Raw genomic sequence first — 14148 nt, forward strand, 5'->3', positions numbered from 1 at the left:
CATATCAGTTTAATTAGTAATTTTCAACATGCCATTGCAGAGATAGATTCACACACTTGCTCCCAATGAGTGACAAAAAGTCATAAAACGCATGGAGCCAACAGATGTTGTGTTTAAACAATGTGTACCTATACTTCATCTATCTACTGTGGATTCTTTCTATGTATTTTTAATAGATTATATTTCAATATGAATTTACATATGTTGGGTCCCAATATTTATCATGTTTTACCATTGTCAAATGGATTGTTATGAGCTGTGTATCTCATGGCCAAATAAAGTTTTTATCTAGTACATATTTTCCTTCTTTAAAGTGGGGTACCCCCTAAAAAAAGAAAATTAAAAGTCAGCAGCTACAAATACTGCAGCTGCTGGCTTTTAATAATCGGACACTTACCTGTCCCGGGTTCCAGCGATGCGGGGGAACGAAGCCCCCCCCTCGCTCCCCGCTCCGCTCGCGGCGCCGTCATGCATACTGTGGGCACCCGGCTGTGGCTTCACAGCCGGGCACCCACTGCGCATGCGCGAGCGGCGCAGGGCGCCGTGATACGCCGTACAGTCACCTGGGACACGTGACAGGTCCCAGGTGAATGTGCGGCGCGAGGGGAAGTGATGTCACCAGCCCGGGCAATGAAGAAGGCAGACTACGAGGGACCCCCTAGCAACCGGTATTTAGAGGTGAGTAAAAATTTTTTTTTTTGCCAATTATTTTTTTTTGATTTTTTTAAAGATTTTTAAGTAGTTTTATTTTTTGGGGGGCAACTCCACTTTAAAGTAAGGGATTAGAGGATTATTTAGATCATGCTGATATCCAATTATGTGTATATATATATATGAAATGTATTTGTCAGAAACCATGAATCAGACTGAGACAGAAGTACAATTAAATCACACTTGTTTATTAATAAAAATAAAAAGGTAAATAGAAAAAGCGTAGTCAAGCATAGCCAGAGTCCAGTAGCCAGATCGGGTAGTCAGCCAGTCCAAAGTTCATTAACCAGATCGGCTAATCAGCCAGTCCAAAGTTCATTAACCAGATTGGGTAATCAGCCAGGCCTGAAGTCAGGGATCCAAGGAGAGCAACTGCAAGCAGGATAAGAAGCCAGGAGGAATGTCAGCAAGCCAGTCTTGAAACAAACAGCAGGAGATGGTTCCTTGTGATGTGACCAATGCAAAGGCAAAGGAGAAGTGAGCTGGAAGGCTTTAAATAGGCAGATCAGACGAGCGTCATCAGGAACAGCTGGTAACTGTGGAAAGAGAAGAGAGCTGGCAATTAGCTGACAGCTGAGCGGCCAGCCCAGAGGAGGAAGGGCTAAGCCAGCCCTGACAGTACCCCCCCAATGACCCCTCTCCCTCGGAGGGCAACCGGGCTTGAGGGGAAACCATCTATGGAACTCGCGGAGGAGGACAGAGGCATGTACTTCAGAGAATGAAACCCAGGAGCATTCCTCTGGACCGTACCCCTTCCAATGCACCAGGTACTGTATGCGCTCACGGAACCTACGGGAGTCAACAATGGATTGTACCTCATACTCCTCATGGTTCTCAACCTGAATAGGCTGAGGACGTGGCACCGAGGTGGTAAATCGGTTATAGACCAACGGTTTCAATAAGGAGACATGAAACACATTTGAGATGCGCATACTAGGAGGAAGGTCCAAAGCGTAAGCTACTGGGTTAATCCTGCGAAGGATACGGAAAAGCCCAATAAACAGAGGTGAAAACTTCAGTGAGGGAACATGAAGCCGGAGGTTGCGAGATGACAGCCAGATCCTGTCCCCAACCTGGTAGGAAGGCGCAGGCAGGCGTCTGCGGTCAGCATGGAGTCTGTATCTATCATTAGCATGACGCAAAGCCTCCTGGACTTGTATCCAAGTGGAATGAAGACCACGGAGATGCTCCTCTAATGCAGGAATACTCTGCGGAACAAACAAGTCAGGCAACATGGAAGGTTGGAAACCATAATTCGCCATAAATGGAGACAATCGGGAGGCAGAATTCAAGGCACTGTTGTGAGCAAACTCTGCCAAAGGTAATAGGTCAGACCAGTTGTTATGATGGTCAGAAATATAGCAACGTAGGAATTGCTCCAAGGACTGATTGGTTCGTTCTGCGGCCCCATTAGTCTGCGGGTGATACTCGGAAGAGAACGCAAGCTGGATTCCCAACTGTTCACAAAAGGCTCACCAGAACCGGGAGACAAACTGACTGCCCCTGTCTGAGACAATCACCTTGGGTAGCCCATGTAAGCAAAAGATCTCCCGAGCAAAAATGGAAGCCAGTTCCTTAGAGGTGGGCAACTTCTTAAGTGGAGCCTTGAGAGTCTCAAAGGCCTTAATGGACTCCGGGGACCAACTCTGTGGGTTACCGTCCTTTCTGGTCATATCAGTCAGGCTTGACCAGAGACGAGAAGTTACGAATAAACTTCCGATAGTAGTTGGCAAAGCCCAGGAAACGCTGCAGAGGACGTAAACCCACGGGTCGAGGCCACTGTAGGACTGCCGAAAGTTTCTCTGGGTCCATCGAAAAACCAGCAGTGGAAATGACATAGCCCAGGAATGTAATCTGTTCACGATGGAACTCGCACTTCTCTAGTTTACAATAGAGATTGTTCTCTCTTAGTTTCTGAAGTACATGACAGACATCTGTGTGGTGGCTCTCCAGGGACTTGGAAAATATGAGGATATCATCGAGATAAACCACCACACACAATTGCAACAAATCTCGGAGGACATCGTTAATAAATTCCTGGAAAACTGCCAGGGCGTTACAAAGGCCAAAAGGCATTACCAGGTACTCATAATGGCCTGTTCTGGTATTAAACGCAGTTTTCCACTCGTCGCCCTCCTTAATGCGCATGAGATTGTATGCCCCTCTCAGGTCAAACTTTGTGAAAACCGTTGCTCCCTTGAGGCGGTCAAATAACTCTGTAATCAATGGAATCGGGTAGGCATTCTTAATCGTGACACGATTCAGACCCCTATAATCTATACAAGGTCTCAGTTCACCGCTCTTCTTTTTCACAAAGAAGAAACCAGCAGCAGCAGGAGACGAGGATTTGCGGATGAAACCTCGAGAAAGTGCGTCAGCAACATACTCCTCCATGGCCTTATCCTCCAAGACCGACAAAGTGTAAACCCGGCCACGAGGAGGAATGGCACCAGGTTGAAGGTCAATTGCGCAATCATAAGGCCAGTGTGGAGGCAAACTACCGGCTTGACCTTTATCAAAGACATCGCCAAAATCACAGTACTCCTCCGGCAGGGAGGGGAGTGAAGCAGTGCACAGGACCTTGGATACCTTCAGGAAGCATGTCTCACTGCATTGTGGTGACCAGGAGAGAACCTCAGCATGGAGCCAATCAAAATAGGGGTTGTGCCTCTGTAACCAAGGATAACCAATAACCAGCGGAAATCTGGGAGAGGAAATAACTTGGAATTGGATTATCTCATGGTGAAGAGCCCCTACGGCCATGGACAACGGAACCGTCTCATGAGTCACATGGGCAGGCTGTAAAGGTCTCCAGTCAAGAGCCTCAATGGCAAGTGGAGTGTCACGCAGCTGCAGCGGAATCGAGGGCTGCATCAATGAACAGGCCTGCAGCCCCAGAGTCAATTAGAGCCTGTATCTCGATGGATGACTCAGCCCAAGAAAGGGTGACCAAAACCAGGGGCTTACCCTTCTGGATAACTGGGGATGAAACAACGCTACCTAAGGTCTGTCCATGACAGGACCTCAAGGTTCGGGCGTTCCCTGGAAGGGCAGGACAAGACTTCAAAAAGTGACCTGCCTGGCCACAATAAAGGCACAATTTCTCGCTCCTCCTAAAGGCTCTCTCATCCGCAGAGAGATGCGTGAAGCCCAGGTGCATGGGTTCATCTTCACTGACCCACTCGGTACCAGGAGGCATGGGAGGTGAGGGAGGCATGGGTGGGACTACAAAGCTCAGAGGCAAACGTACAGGAGGCTTCCGCAAGCGCTCCTTAAGAGAAAGTCGTTCTCTGAGTCTGGAGTCAATGAGGATGGCAAACGAGATCAAGCTCTCCAGCTCATTGGGTATATCTCGGGCTGCTATCTCATCCTTGGTGGAATCCGAGAGACCATGAGAAAAAGCAGCCACAAGGGCCTCATTGTTCCAAGCAACCTCTGCTGCCAGAGTACGGAATTCAATGGCGTAGTTGGCAACAGTTCTCGTACTCTGTTTGATGGACATGAGGCACTTGGCAGCAGAAGCAGAGCATGCGGGAATGTCAAAAACCCTTTTAAAGGAGGCCACAAACTGAGGGTAACTCAAGACAACAGGTTTTTGCATCTCCCATAGAGGGTTAGCCCAGGCCAAGGCTCTCTCAGAAAGCAAAGATATCACGAAATCTACTTTGCTTCTGTCCGTGGGAAACGCCTGGGGAAGCATTTCGAAGTATATCAAAACCTGATTGAGAAACCCTCTGCATTGAACTGGATCGCCCCCAAATCGCTGGGGAAGTGGAGCAGAACCAGACATACCTCTTATAGAGGTAGTACTCGAGGCGGATGCCTGCACAGAGACTGGCACAGCAGCAGGGATGGCCTGCGACTCAGGTTGTACTGGAGCAGCCACCGTGGGGGATTCCAGGCGAGCCGTGCATTTCAGGAGCGTTTGTAACGCCAAGGCAAACTGATCCATGTGGTGATCTTGCTCATCCAATCTGGAAAAAATATTACCAACAAGTGGATTGACTGTATCTTCTGAATTCATGGCCTTTGCGTACTGTCAGAAACCATGAATCAGACTGAGACAGAAGTAAAATTAAATCACACTTGTTTATTAATAAAAATAAAAAGGTAAATAGATAAAGAGTAGTCAAGCATAGCCAGAGTCCAGTAGCCAGATCGGGTAGTCAGCCAGTTCAAATTTCTCTAACCAGATCGGGTAATCAGCCAGGCCTGAAGTCAGGGATCCAAGGAGAGCAACTGCAAGCAAGATAAGAAGCCAGGAGGGATGTCAGCAAGCCAGTCTTGAAACAAACAGCAGGAGATGGTTCCTTGTGACGTGAAAGAGAAGAGAGCTGGCAATTAGCCGACAGCTGAGCGGCCAGCCCAGAGGAGGAAGGGCTAAGCCAGCCCTGACAGTATTGAATATGAAATATATATATGTGATAGTGTATTATAAATTACCAGTAAATCTTTCAGATATGATTACATTTACCAAACATTTTTTGACCCACCACGTATTTCATTTAAAGTCCAGCCTCTAGGCTCCTATATATTGACAAAGATGGAGATTGATGACTACGTCATCCTCTCATATAAAGTCCCACAAACCCCCTTTCCCGACTAGAACTGATTTTAACTTGTAAACAGCAAATGTCAGAAAAAGGCTGAGTCAGCAAATAGTTAAAGTGGATATAAACCCACTCTCATCCTTTCTAAACTACTGCAATATTGGTTATCTAGAAGGATATACAAGCCTCCTGCATGTATACTTATCTGTCAATGTCTCCACTCTGTCTGCTATGAGACCCGAAAAACTGCATATTTTGTGGGTGGGTCTGTTTTCCAGGGCTCAGTGGGTGGAGTCGTGATGTCATTAGACTCCCCGCCCACCTCTACACTCCCCTTATCAACATGCATTTTCTCCTGTGTATTTCTTACACTGAACTTCTGCTATGATCACTAACATCCCGTCAAAATCCAGAAAAGTCCCCACATGACTTCAGCATGCCAAATCATCCTGAGGTGTGGAACAGCCAATCCTTGCAGAGCAGCAGGAGAAAGGAGTGGGAGGAGTTAAAAATTAATGCATGTCTCTTAGGCTAGTGCACAAGATATGTAAATCACCCGTCACTCACAGCAAGGGGGAGGATTTGACAAAGTTTTTCTCTGTTTGTCAAGATTTATCTCATTGAACATTAAGGCTGGGTTCACACCGCTGCGGGGGGAGAACCGGATGTGATTCGCACAGCAAATCACATCCGATCTCCGTAGCGCTGCGAGTTCAGCCATACAGATAGTATGGCTGAACTCGCAGCGGTCCCGCAGCAAACTCGCACGGGACCCTTTTTTGGGTCCGCAACGGAATCGGATCGCATGGGGGTTCACACCATGCGATCCGATTCCTGTGCGAGTCGGCAGATCGCACTGCGATATGCCGACGGATCTGGGGGTGTCATTAACATAACATTGACACCCCCAGCCGTCCGCATAGGGCAGTGTGAACTGCCGGCGGGAGGTGTGCGATGCGGGAAAACGCTGCGGATTCGCGGCGTTCCCGCATCGCAGCAATGTGAACCTAGCCTAAAAGAGGATTGCTCAGAGCTGGATTAACTCTTTGTGGCAGGACTGGGCTCAAATGATAGGAAATCTTCTCTACATTATTCTCTACTCTACATTATGCCACAAACAGGTGTAGTGCAGGTGATTGCTCCTACAATGAGCACATGAGCATCAGAACTGGACCACAGAACAATGAAAGAAGGTGGCCTGGTCTGATAAATCACGTTTTCTTACATCATGTGGATGGCTGGTTGTGTGTGTCAATTACCTGGGGAAGAGATGGCACCAGGATATCACTGCTTCTGGACCGCCCCATGCACATATACTGAGGCAGGGCGACCCTTCAGCGTGAAATCGTACCTGTACACGATTTAGCTTCCTGGGTCTGGGGTGCATGCATGCCGCCGGCAACCAGCTTCTGCTGTGTACCGTCCAGGTAGCACAGAACCCTGATCACCCGACTCCACCCAAATATACAGTCTCTCCAAGCAGGCCAAGGGATTCAAGAAAACCCCTACCCATTGGCTAAAATACCACATATACTCCTAATCTGTCCTTGCAATGCCCTTGTCTTGTCTAATGTCACCAAGCACTCAGCCACCTAATGACAGAAGAGAGAAGTGCAGCAATTCCAGACTCAGGGTGAAATCAATTGATCCCTAACAATTGGCCAAGGCAACTATACCTGGCATGTAAATTTAGGTGATATATATATATATATATATATATATATACAAATGTATGATATCCAATGGTTGTCACCGCACCACACAAATCAGGGATAAAAAATGGGCCCGGGTGTGCAGAAAAGACTGTAGTGCATATAAACCAAAAAAGAGAGTGGCACTCACGGGTCTTGAAAGGTGAACACACGATGGCGGTTTGATTCAACGTTTTGATAAGGCACAAGCTCGTCTTCCTCAGGATAACAAACAGGTGAAGCAACACAACATACTGTATATACCCTAAAACCCCTCCCGTTTTAGCGGCGGTGTGCGGGCGCTAGCGGGGTGGTTTTAACCCCCGCTAGCGGCCGAAAAGGGGTTAAACCCGCCCGCAAAGCGCCGCTGCAGCGGCGCTTTGCCGGCGGTATTGCCGCGGTGTCCCATTGATTTCAATGGATAGGAGCGGTTTAGGAGCGGTGAATACACCGCTCCTTCACCGCTGCAAAGATGCGGCTAGCAGGACTTTTTTCACCGTCCTGCCAGCGCATCGCTCCAGTGTGAAAGCCCTCCGGCTTTCACACTGGAGTTAAAGGGGCCGGTTTTTTTCAGGCGTTACACAGGCGCTATTTTTAGCGCTGTAACGCCTGAATACCGCCCCAGTGTGAAAGCAGCCTTACCAGAACTTCATGACCCCCCACTACAGAGGGTCACAAACAGCATGTAACAATAGATTATCTCCCACTTCAGAAGGGTCTCAGCTGTTCTCCTCCCTCCACCCATATCATGACCAGGTTGTCAAACAAGTATCCTTAATTATCTCCCATATGTTAGGTCATATATGCCAGTTCCATGAAAAAGAAATGAAGCTCCAATAGTGTAAAAAACCTTTTAATGTAGCTCAAATATAAAAACAAAGTTGCACTTACAAAGCACAAAGGAAAGATCAGCCTTAAGTCCGCTGCGCCGACCGGACGCATACGGACAAACTCGTCCTTCCTGGATACAAATCCTTCGCAAGGGGTGATGTCAGCACATCGCTCAGCCCTCATTTTTTTTTACTTTTTTTTTATTGGATATGTTTTATAGCAGAAAGTAAAAAAAAAAAAACAATATTGTTTTGTTTTTTTCAAAATTGTCACTCTTTTTTGTTTATAGCGCAAAAAAGAAAAAACGCAGAGGTGATCAAATGCCACCAAACTAAAGCTCTATTTGTGGGAAAAAAATGACATAAATTTTATTTGTGTACAGCATCGCATGTCCACACAATTGTCAGTTAAAATAACCCAGAAAATGGCCTGGTCATGATGGGGGATAAATCTTCCGGAGGTCACGTGGTTAAAGGCATAGTTCACCTTTACCAAAAAAAACTGCCTATGCACATAAGAAGCATCTATAGATAAAACAAATTGTGCTGCTCTAAAGCTGAATAATACCCTTGCTATAGGTGTACGCCAGTTACAAGCTTCATGAAGCCTGACTAGAAAACTCCCAGAGATAGTATCATCTAGGGATGAGCTTCGTGTTCGAGTCGAACATACGTTCGACTCGAACATCGGCTGTTCGCCCGTTCGGCGAATTCCGAACGTTATGGGCCGTTCGCGCCAAATTCGTGTGGCGCTCACGGCCCACAATGCACTGCGTCATCGCAGTGCATTGCTGGCTCATGATTGGCCAAGCATGCACTGTGACCCCGCATGCTTGGCCAATCACAGCGCCAGCAGCGAGGAGAGCCATGATTGGCCACAGGCAGGATGCCTGTGGCCAATCATAGCTCAGGCTGTGTAGTACACGCCCCACACTATATAAGGCCGCCAGCGCGGCGGCCTTGTGTAGTGTGTTGGCGTCTGAAGCAGTTAGTGGGTGTTCTGTGTACCTTCAACACAGTACACACCGATCGTTTTCGGCCGATTTTCGATCTTGCTGTTGTGTAGTGGTTATTGTCTGCGTGCCCTGACCGCAGTATACACCGCTATATATTCACCTCACCTATATAGCTAGTGATCTATCTTTTATAATAGAGCTTGCAGTCAGTAGTGTTAGGAGATAGTGCGTGCTGTCTGCGTGCTCTGTACCCAGTACATACCGCTATATCCACCTACATAGCTGTTCTCTATTTGAGCCCACTTGCCATCTGCAGGAGTTATTGGAAGTTGTGTGTGCCTCCAGCACAGCACAGTATACATCTGTATATACCCCTTTATCTCTGGTGTTCTATAATAAAGGCATCTGCAGGAGTTAGTGGGTGTTCTGTGTACCTTCAACACAGTACACACCGATCGTTTTCGGACGATTTTCGATCTTGCTGTTGTGTAGTGGTTGTTGTCTGAGTGCCCTGACCGCAGTATACACCGCTATATTCACCTCACCTATATAGCTAATGATCTATCTTTTATAATAGAGCTTGCAGTCAGTAGTGTTAGGAGCTTGTGCGTGCTGTCTGCGTGCTCTGTACCCAGTACACACCGCTATATCCACCTACATAGCTGTTCTCTATTTGAGCCCACTTGCCATCTGCAGGAGTTATTGGAAGTTGTGTGTGCCTCCAGCACAGCACAGTATACATCTGTATATACCCCTTTATCTCTGGTGTTCTATAATAAAGGCATCTGCAGGAGTTAGTGGGTGTTCTGTGTACCTTCAACACAGTACACACTGATCGTTTTCGGACGATTTTCGATCTTGCTGTTGTGTAGTGGTTGTTGTCTGAGTGCCCTGACCGCAGTATACACCGCTATATTCACCTCACCTATATAGCTACTGATCTATCTTTTATAACAGAGCTTGCAGTCAGTAGTGTTAGGAGCTTGTGCGTGCTGTCTGCGTGCTCTGTACCCAGTACACACCGCTATATCCACCTACATAGCTCTTCTCTATTTGAGCCCACTTGCCATCTGCAGGAGTTATTGGAAGTTGTGTGTGCCTCCAGCACAGCACAGTATACATCTGTATATACCCCTTTATCTCTGGTGTTCTGTAATAAAGGCATCTGCAGGAGTTAGTGGGTGTTTTGTGACTCCAGCACAATATACACCTGTATCTACCGTTTATTGCTGTTCTCTAATAGAGCCATCTGCAGGGCTTAGTGGTGCTGGTCGTGGACGCGGTGCATTGTCATCAGCACGTGGCCATGGGACACGCTTGTCCTTCTTTTCAGCAGCTGGACATGTTGAACCGCAACATGCCAACGACTTGGTAGAGTGGATGACCAAGCCCTTTTCATCCTCCTCATCCTCCCTCACCCAGTCTCAGGGTACTAGCAAAGCAGCTGCCAACGCATCGTCTTCCCTCCTCTCAATGTCATCATCAGTGACTCCTTCCCTAGACCCACAACGTCCTCCTGAGGAGTCTCCTGAACTCTTTGAGCACAGTGTTGGGTACATGCTCCAGGAGGATGCCCAGTGTTTTGTAGGCTCTGATGATGACACTCAGCTAGAGGAAGGCAGTAGCGTGGGGGCCAGCTTAGGGGCAGCACACCGACTGAATCACACCGCAGAGCTCCGCCTGTGCAGGGCGCTGCCTCTGCACGTTATTCTAAAAGTTCTTTGGTGTGGGCCTTTTTTGAGACGAGTGCATCAGATCGCACCGCTGCTATTTGCAACATATGTCTCAAGCGTATCTCGCGTGGCCAAAACATCAGCCGCTTGGGCACCACATGCTTGACCAGACATATGTTGACCTGCCATGCAGCTCGTTGGCAAGTGTACCTCAAAGACCCACACCAAAGAACAAAGCGGACCTCTCCTTGCTCCTCATCAGCTGGCATCTCCAACCCCACTAGACCTTCAGTCCTCTCTGAAACCTGCTCTGAGAGGAATGAAGGTGTAGAATTAGGTGTGTCACAGCCAAGTGCTTCCGGGCACTCTGCTAGCAGTACACCCACGTCCGATTATAGCAGGCAAATGTCCCTGCCCCAGCTGCTGGACCGGCGAAAGAAGTTCACTCCCAGCCATCCACATGCCCAGCGGTTGAATGCTAGCTTGGCTAAATTGCTAGCACTTCAACTGCTGCCTTTTCAGTTGGTAGACTCGGCCCCCTTCCGTGAGTTTGTACAATGTGCGGTTCATCAGTGGCAGGTCCCCAAACGCCACTTTTTCTCACGGAAGGCGATTCCTGCTCTCTACCGGCATGTGGAAGGCAATGTCCTTGCCTTGCTGGACAGGGCGGTCAGCGGTAAGGTGCATATTACCGCTGACTCATGGTCCAGCAGGCATGAACAGGGACGTTGTCTTTCACGGCTCATTGGGTCACTCTTCTGGCAGCTGGGAAGGATGCAGGACAAGGTGCAGTAGTGTTGGAGGTTGTTCCGCCACCACGCCTCCAAAATGCTACTATTGGTTGTGACACACCTCTCTCCTCCACCCCCTCCTCTTCTTCTTCCTCCATGACCTCTTCCAGTGCTCTGTCCTCAGAACCAGCGGTGCTCCGTAGGCGTTCCAGGGGCTACGCAAGTACGCAGGCAAAACGATGCCATGCCGTGCTTGCGCTGATTTGTTTGGGGGACAGGAGCCACACTGGGGCGGATGTTTTGTCAGCTCTGCAGGGGCAGGCCGAGAGGTGGTTGACGCCACGCCAGCTTAAGCCAGGAATGGTGGTTTGTGGCAATGGCACCAACCTCCTCTCCACCCTCCGACAGGGACAACTGACCCATGTGCCCTGTGTAGCTCACGTCCTTAACCTGGTGGTGCAGCGGTTCTTGGGCAGGTACCCCGGCTTACAGGATGCCCTGAAGCAGCCCAGGAAAGTCTGTGTGCATTTCCGCCGATCATTTAATGCCTGTGCTCGGCTGGCTGAGCTCCAAAAGGAGTTAAACCTGCCCAAGAACCACCTTATATGTGACATTCCCACCAGGTGGAACTCAACGTTGGCCATGCTGCAGCGGCTGCACACGCAGCAGAGGGCCATCAATGAGTACCTGTGCGACTACGGCACCAGGACAGGGTCAGGGGAGCTCGGTCTTTTCTCACCACTCCAGTGGGGCATGATCAGGGATGCATGCACTGTCCTGTCACCGTTTGAGGAGGCCACAAGGATGGTGAGCAGTGACAGTGCATGCATCAGTGACACTGTACCTCTTGTCCACCTCTTGGAGCATACGCTGCGTGGAGTAATGGACAGGGCACTTGAGGCAGAACAGAGGCAGGAAGAGGAGGACTTCCTTGCCTCTCAAGGCCCCCTTTATCCAGAGAGTGTTCCTGCTGTGCCACCCATCACACAGGAAGAGGATGAGGAGGAGGAAGAGGAGGAGGAGGATGATTGTGTCAGCATGGAGGTGGAGGCTGGCACTCAGCATCAGCAGCAGCAGTCTTGTAGGGATGATTTACAGTCCCAAGAAACACGTGGACTTGTACGTGGCTGGGAGGAGGTAGCTGCGGATCATGTTGCCCTTAGTGACCCAGAGGTCACCGAATGCCTCAGCTAACCTACGCTGCATGGCCTCCATGATCCTGCAAAGCCTGCGGAAGGATCCTCGTATTCTTCGGATCAAGGAGAGGGACCATTACTGGCTGGCCACTCTCCTTGATCCACGGTACAAGGGTAAGGTTGCCAACCTTATCTTGCCATCACAGAGGGAGCAGAGGATGAGACATCTCTGGGAGGCCTTGCAGAAAGGTCTGTGCAACGCGTTCCCAGAGACTGGGAGGTTACAAACTCCTGGTCCTGGACAACGTGTTGCTGAGGCATCGGTCAGAAGGAGCGGTGGAGAAGGTGGCCGTCTGACTGATGCTTTCAGACAATTTTTTAGTCCGCAGCCCCAAGGTATGATCTGTTTTAGCAACCATCGCCAGCGTCTGATTTACATGGTACAGGAATACCTAGGGGCAAGGTCAGACTTGGACACCTTTCCCACCGAAAATCCTCTGGCTTACTGGGTCTTGAGGATGGATCACTGGCCAGAGCTTGCACAGTATGCAATTGAGCTACTGGTCTCTTCTGCATCCAGCGTTCTTTCGGAACGCACCTTCAGTGCTGCTAGTGGCTTTGTAACCGATCACAGGGTGCGCCTGAACACCGAATCAGTTGATCGACTGACCTTCATCAAGATGAATCAGTCTTGGATCACCCACAGCTACCAAGCACCTGAAGCTGATGTAACCGAATAAGTTTTTTTTGAAATATCACATCCCTCCAAGAATGCCTATGCTGATGCTGAGTGACTGTCCTGTTATGTTGATTGTCTATCCTCTTCCTCCTCCGCTGATATGTTGGAAGAACATTTCTGGTTCTGGGTGATGCCATCAGCCCAATTTTTCTGCCCCTGTTTAACAGGGGCGTTTAATTACAATTTTGATGCAATGCTTTGCAGCAGGGCTAATTCCTGCAATAAAACTGGAGTATATGGGAGAGGTTGCAGTGTGGTGGCACCAGCACCAGTGCCTAAAGCCCAATTTTTCTGCCCCTGTTTAACAGGGGCGTTTAATTACAATTTTTGATGCAATGCTTTGCAGCAGGGCTAATTCCTGCAATAAAACTAGAGTATATGGGAGAGGTTGCAGTGTGGTGGCACCAGCACCAGTGCCTAAAGCCCAATTTTTCTGCCCCTGTTTAACAGGGGCGTTTAATTACAATTTTTGATGCAATGCTTTGCAGCAGGGCTAATTCCTGCAATAAAACTAGAGTATATGGGAGAGGTTGCAGTGTGGTGGCACCAGCACCAGTGCCTAAAGCCCAATTTTTCTGCCCCTGTTTAACAGGGGCGTTTAATTACACTTTTTGATGCAATGCTTTGCAGCAGGGCTAATTCCTGCAATAAAACTAGAGTATATGGGAGAGGTTGCAGTGTCGTGGCACCAGCACCAGTGCCTAAGGCCCAATTTTTCTGCCCCTGTTTAACAGGGACATGTAATTACAATTCTTGATATAATATTTCACAGGAGGGCCCATTCCTGTGCCCACCCAGAGTAACTGTGAGGACTTATAGTGTTGTGGCACCAGCACCACAACCACCAAAGGTCAATTTTTCTACCACTGTTCAACAATGGCATGTAATTACAATTCTTGATATAATCGTTCACAGCAGGGCGCTCCAGCGCCCACCAAGAGTCACTTTGAGGGCTTACAATGTTGTGGCAAAACCAACACCTTGTTCCGCCATTTCTGCAGAGCACATAGGGCAGGCACCTACTTTCAAACATCCAACTTACAAACATCTCCTACTTGCAAACGGAAGGAGACAACAGCAAGTGAGATGAAAAAAGATGGACGACAAAACAAATTATACAGGGGTGATAAC

Source organism: Lithobates pipiens, unplaced genomic scaffold (assembly GCF_037356315.1).
Source record: "Lithobates pipiens isolate NorthernLeopardFrog02 unplaced genomic scaffold, aLitPip1_a1.2 Scaffold_10, whole genome shotgun sequence".
Lineage (NCBI taxonomy): Eukaryota > Metazoa > Chordata > Amphibia > Anura > Ranidae > Lithobates > Lithobates pipiens.